Source organism: Bubalus kerabau, chromosome 2, assembly GCF_029407905.1.
Source record: "Bubalus kerabau isolate K-KA32 ecotype Philippines breed swamp buffalo chromosome 2, PCC_UOA_SB_1v2, whole genome shotgun sequence".
Taxonomy (NCBI): Eukaryota; Metazoa; Chordata; class Mammalia; order Artiodactyla; family Bovidae; genus Bubalus; species Bubalus kerabau.
In genome coordinates, this window is record NC_073625.1 from 165,140,585 (window position 1) to 165,146,455 (window position 5,871).

Here is a 5,871-nt window from a genome sequence, read left to right on the forward strand (position 1 = left end):
TCTTAAAATGATACAGAGTAGAAAAATTTACTTTCCAGGGTATGAGCTGTGTTCACCAAGGTAGATTCTAGTGTCACCTTGGCAATTCCTGGATCTTTAACTATCATTTGTGGCTTTCATACAAAATGTTTCATTGACGGAACTTTCCAGAACGCTCAGTGAGAGGCGGAGGAGCGGCAACTGCCCAAGCTGCACACAGCAATGCGCTCCTTCCCGCTCCAGCATCGGCCCGCACACCGGCTGTATAAAATGGTGAAAAACCACTTACTATGATGATTTGGGGGGTCAAACCCAATGCCACCCAAGAAGAACTGAAAAAGGCTTACAAGAAACTGGTCTTGAAGTACCACCCTGATAAGAATCCAAATGAAGGCGAGAAGTTAAACAGATTTCTCAAGCTTAGGAAATGGTCTCCGATGCAAAGAAAAGGGGCTTATATGACAAAGGAGGAGAACAGCAATTAAAGAAGGTGGAGCAGGTGGTGGTTTTGGCTCCCCCATGGACATCTTTGATATGTTTTTTTGGAGGAGGAGGCAGGATCCAGAGAGAGAGGAGAGGTAAAAATGTTGTGCATCAACTTATAGTAACCTTAGAAAATTTACATAATGGTGCAACAAGAAAACTAGCCTTGCAAAAGAATGTGATTTGTGACAAATGTGAAGGCCGAGGTGGTAAAAGGAGCAGTAGAATGCTGTCCCAATTGTCGAGGTACTGGAATGCAAATAAGAATTAATCAGATAGGACCTGGAATGGTTCAGCAAATTCAGTCTGTCTGCATGGAGTGCCGGGGCCATGGGGAGCGGATCAGTCCTAAAGATAGATGTAAAAGCTGCAACGGAAGGAAGATAGTTTGAGAAAAGAAAATACTAGAAGTTCATATTGACAAAGGCATGAAAGATGACCAGAAGATAAAATTCCTTGGTGAAGGAGACCAAGAACCAGGACTGGAGCCAGGAGATATTATCATTGTTTTAGATCAGAAGGACCATGCTGTTTTTACTGGAGGAGGAGACCTTTTCATGTGTATGGACATACAGCTGGTTGAGGTATTGTGTGGCTTCCAGAAGTCAATATCTACTCTTGACAACCGAACCATAGTCATCACTTCTCATCTAGGTCAGATTGTCAAGCATGGAGATATCAAGTGTGTGCTAAATGAAGGCATGACAATTTATCATGGGCCATATGAAAAGGGTCGCCTTATCATTGAATTTAAGGTAAACTTTCCTGAGAATGGCTTTTTCTCTCCTGATAAACTCTCTTTGCTGGAAAAGCTTTTCCCTGAGAGGAAGGAAGTAGAAGATATTGATGAAATGGACCAGGTAGAATTAGTGGACTTTGATCCAAATCAGGACAGACGGCACCATTACAATGGAGAAGCATATGAAGATGATGAACATCATCCTCGGGGTGGTGTTCAGTGTCAGACCTCTTAATAGGGCCCTTGAATAACACTCACTGCTGGTGTTTTATTTGCAGTAGTGATTGAGTGAAGGACTATAATCATAATATGCTCACTACTTGCTTTTGTTTTAATATTCAACTTTGCTGCTGCTGCTGCTAAGTCACTTCAGTCATGTCCGACTCTGTGCGACCCCATAGACGGCAGCCCACCAGGCTCCCCCATCCCTGGGATTCTCCAGGCAAGAACACTGGAGTGGGTTGCCATTTCCTTCTCCAATGCGTGAAAGTGAAAAGTGAAAGTGAAGTCACTCAGTCGTGTCCGATTCTTCGCGACCCCGTGGACTGCAGCCCACCAGGCTCCTCCGTCCATGGGATTTTCCAGGCAAGAGTACTGGAGTGAGTTGCCATTGGTAGTGTTTAAAAGTTAAATGAAGAATAAACTCGAATATAAAAGCTCTGATTTTGCCCTGTATGTATGATGACTTCAATGTGCAAGATAAGTTTAATACTTGTGAAAATTTCCCCTAGCATTTGTCAGGCCATACTTTGTAATTGATTTCAGCTATTGTACATGGAATAGCTTAGACTGAAATGCCAGGTATATGTATTGACTTCAGTGTATGACCCTTAATTACTAAGCTATGAAATTAAAACTGTATTTAACTGACGGTCAGACAAAGAACTTAATTTGTAGAGAAGTGTTGGTCTGTATAGTTGTATTAAGTAGGATTCATTATAATGCTTCTGCATTTATTCTATTGCCTTAACTGTTACCTGAAGATGGCCTGCTGTATAATTTAATTTAGCCTGTGGTATCAGTGCTAGAGATGATACCTTTCTAAAGAAGGGGTTTATCATAATATGCTGCTTCTTGAGAGCTTGCACTTGTAGAATTGCATTCCCTTCTGCTGTGCCATCTTTTATTAATATATATAACTATTGGTCCTGGTTACTTCCCCCCCGACCTCTTCTCTTTGGACCACAGTAAGCCTTAGAGTAGTGACTTCTGGAACAGGGAAACTTAGAGGTTAGAGTGGTGAGAACTTTACATAGAGAAGTAATTTGCATATATGAGATAGGAAGGTGTTTTTGTAGGTATGTTACAGGCTTACTTTAAACCATTTAACTTATGCTCCAGAGTAACTGTAACTTAATGTTGGTAGTATAGAAAATTATGATGAATAGCTTTAATTGTATGTTTAAAGTCATATGTTCACAAGCTTAAATATGGTATCAGAATTTAAGCAATTCTTGAAATTTATGAATGTTTCTTTAATATACTGATTACAAAGCAAAAAAAAAAAAAGTTTCACTGAAAGTCTTGGGAAATTCTAGTTCAAGGAAACCCCCAAGTACAGCATCCAGAGATTCACAATAATATTGAGATCTTTATCTCATATTCTCCAAAATTTGTCTGTGTAACCCAGATCTAGTCCTATAGTTCTCTCTGTGTTGCTTCAGATATTTGAGCTCTGGTGGTAGGAGAGTTAATAACTTGTCACTCTTGACACTAGGGTTTATATATTTGAGCAATGCTCTTCCCCCATGGCTCAGTGGGTAAAGAGTCTGCCTGCAATGCAGGAGACACAGGAGACATGGGTTCAATCCCTGAGTTGAGAAGATCCTCTGGAGAAGGAAACAGCAACCCACTCCAGCAGTCTTGCTTGAAAAATCCCATGGACAGTGGAACCCGGCGGGTCTTCATTCCATGGGGTCTCAGAGTCAGACATGACTGAAGCAACTAAATCCACACAGAGACATGTTTGGAGAAATTTATTTTTATCTGTAGACCAACTCGGAGGCCTGAGAGCTTCAGAAAGCAACTTCTGAACTCTCCCTCCACCCTTTTATCTTCATGAGACTCTGGTTTTCCACTTGCAGAACCACAGCATCTAACGTAGGGTACAGCAGAAGATACTCATTGAAGTTGGAGATCTTCAAGGCTGGGAGCTGAGTTTTTTTCTGCAGATGAAGAATACAGAAACCTACTCATTGAATACTACGGAGTTCTCTTGGCCTCGGGGCACATAAAGTTATTATCAAAAGATCCAGGGGAGGAAAAAAAAATAACAGAACTAGAAATAAGCCTGGGAAATAAGCAAGATAGGACCCTCTGCCCTGGGTTACAGGATTAAGGCTTGCATTAAGTGATTTAAGAGGGTGTGGAAGGAAACAAGGCCTTGCTCTGGATTGAATGCAGTAAAGAAGTAGGGATAATTCTACCATTGGATGTCTTCATAAATCTTGTCTATGAGGCAAAAGGGTTAAAACCAAAGGTGTAATTGGTAAAGAGGTAGCCTTCAGTTCTGGCCAGAATAAGGGAATGCTTGGTTACTGTAAAGATTTGGACAATGTTCATGCTCTCTCGTGTGTGTTCAGACATGATTATGGAATGGTCCTGTTTTCATCTTGATCTACCCTGGTCACCAGTGGTGTTGTCTGATATTGGTGTTCTAGAAATTACGTTCAACAGAACACCAGGCCTACCTGTGAATGCCAGGCCAATTCTGGATGTCAGGGGCTGCTTTTCTCTTTCTCATCAGCCCTCCGTATCTTACCTCTATGCCCTTCTATGCCTTGTTTTGTGGACATCTGGTCCTTCATGGAGTCTAGACCATATTGTGAAAGCTTGCAATTTCTATAGTCTTAACCCAAAAAGGATACAGGGATTTATCTCAAATGCACCCATTTGTCCTGGCTCCTAGCTCTTCTACTTATAGAATTTCCTCTAATATCAATATCCTACTTGATAGTTTGCTACAGAGTAATCTAGATTACAAGGCAGAACATTTAGTAGTAAGACCATCCACCAGCCTTTAAGGCCTTCATTTAAATTTTAGCTTTAATATCGAGTTGGCCAAAAAGTTTGTTCAGAAACATCTTATGGAAAAACCCAAATGAGCTTTTTGGCTAACCCAAAACCTACTTGCTTTGGAAAGTTGTTTAAAGCACTCAAGTTTCAGTTTCCTCATCTAGAAAAACAGCTTAGTAAACTTCCCTTTCCGGATTGGCTGACACAATTAGAACCAGTGTTTAGAAGGCAGCTAAGGAAAATCTGATGGCCGTTTCAACAAACAGTAATTATTGGTAAATGTAATAGAAAAAATAGAAATAGGTATGAAAGTTGCTGGCACATTCCTCTTGTTTTTAAACTCCTCATCTTGTCCCCACACCATTTATATTCCATTTGTTTGCCTTGTTGGAAGATATGGTTAGCATCATACATTCTGAGCAAAACTTAACATTTGTTGATATTAATAATATAGAAGTATGTGAAAGTGAAAGTCACTCAGTTGTGTCAGACTCTTTGAGACCCCATGTACTTAAATAGTCCATGGAATTCTCCAGGCCAGAATATTGGACTGGGTAGCCTTTCCCTTTCCCAGGAGATCTTCCCACCCCAGGGATTGAACCCAGGTCTCCCGCACTGTAGGCAGATTCTTTACCAGCTGAGCCACAAGGGAAGCCCAAGAATACTGGAGTGGGTAGCCAATCCCTTCTCCAGCAGATCTTCCCAACCCAGGAATTGAGCTGGGGTCTTCTGCATTGCAGGCAGATTCCTTACCAACTGAGCTAAATTATGAGGACAAGTAAGGTCACTTGAAATAAACATTTGACTTGGAATCCAGTGATTTATATTTGAATCCTGGCTCCATAACTGGGGAGTTTACATCCTGCAACTACATACCTGACCTTTGAGCTGTCCATATCTCAACTGTGAAACAAGTATGAGGGGTGGAAGTTAGGGGACAGTGTTTTGAAGATTACATTGGGTAATTTTTTTTTTTCTGTAAGGTATTTTAAATATTGTAAAGCTTTTTACAAACATAAAGTTCCATTATCATTGGGTCTTTATGCATAGTTTCATGTGCTCGGTTTATTTCTTTAACTTATTTTCAGCTATGAAAGAGGAAAACCAGAGGAGAATTCAAATTTTGTCCAAGGTGTTTGTGCTCACATGTTGGGACAAAATTCAGTGAAGCTTCTCTAAATCAGTTACATTATGTTCCTGGGCTAGCAACCAAGAATATAGTCAAATAATGATGACTAACATCAAATCCTGCTGTGCCAAAAAACTGACCTACTGAGGGCTAAGCAGGAAGAGATGGACAGGACTCCAAACATAATTTGCCTATGGGTGCATGTGTGCTAAGTCACTTCAGTCATGTCTGACTCTCTGTGACCCTGTGGACTATAGCCAGCCAGGCTCCTCAGTCCATGGGATTCTCCAGGCAAGAATACTGCCATGCTCACCTCCAGAGGATCTTCCCGACCCAGGGATTGAACCTGCATCTCTTATTGGCAGGTGGGTTCTTTACTACTAGCTCCACCTGGGAAGCCAAATTTCCCTATGGATGCTGCTGCTGCTGCTAAGTCGCTTCAGTCGTGTCTGACTCTGTGCGACCCCATAGATGGCAGCCCACCAGGCTCCCCCGTCCTTGGGATTCTCCAGGCAAGAACACTGGA

General features: G+C 41.4%; 1 pseudogene; it reads left to right on the plus strand.

The window, feature by feature from the left end:
* The first annotated feature begins 672 nt into the window (after positions 1-672).
* On the plus strand, positions 673-1,502 carry LOC129644982 (dnaJ homolog subfamily A member 1-like; annotated as a pseudogene).
* Positions 1,503-5,871: the final 4,369 nt, after the last annotated feature.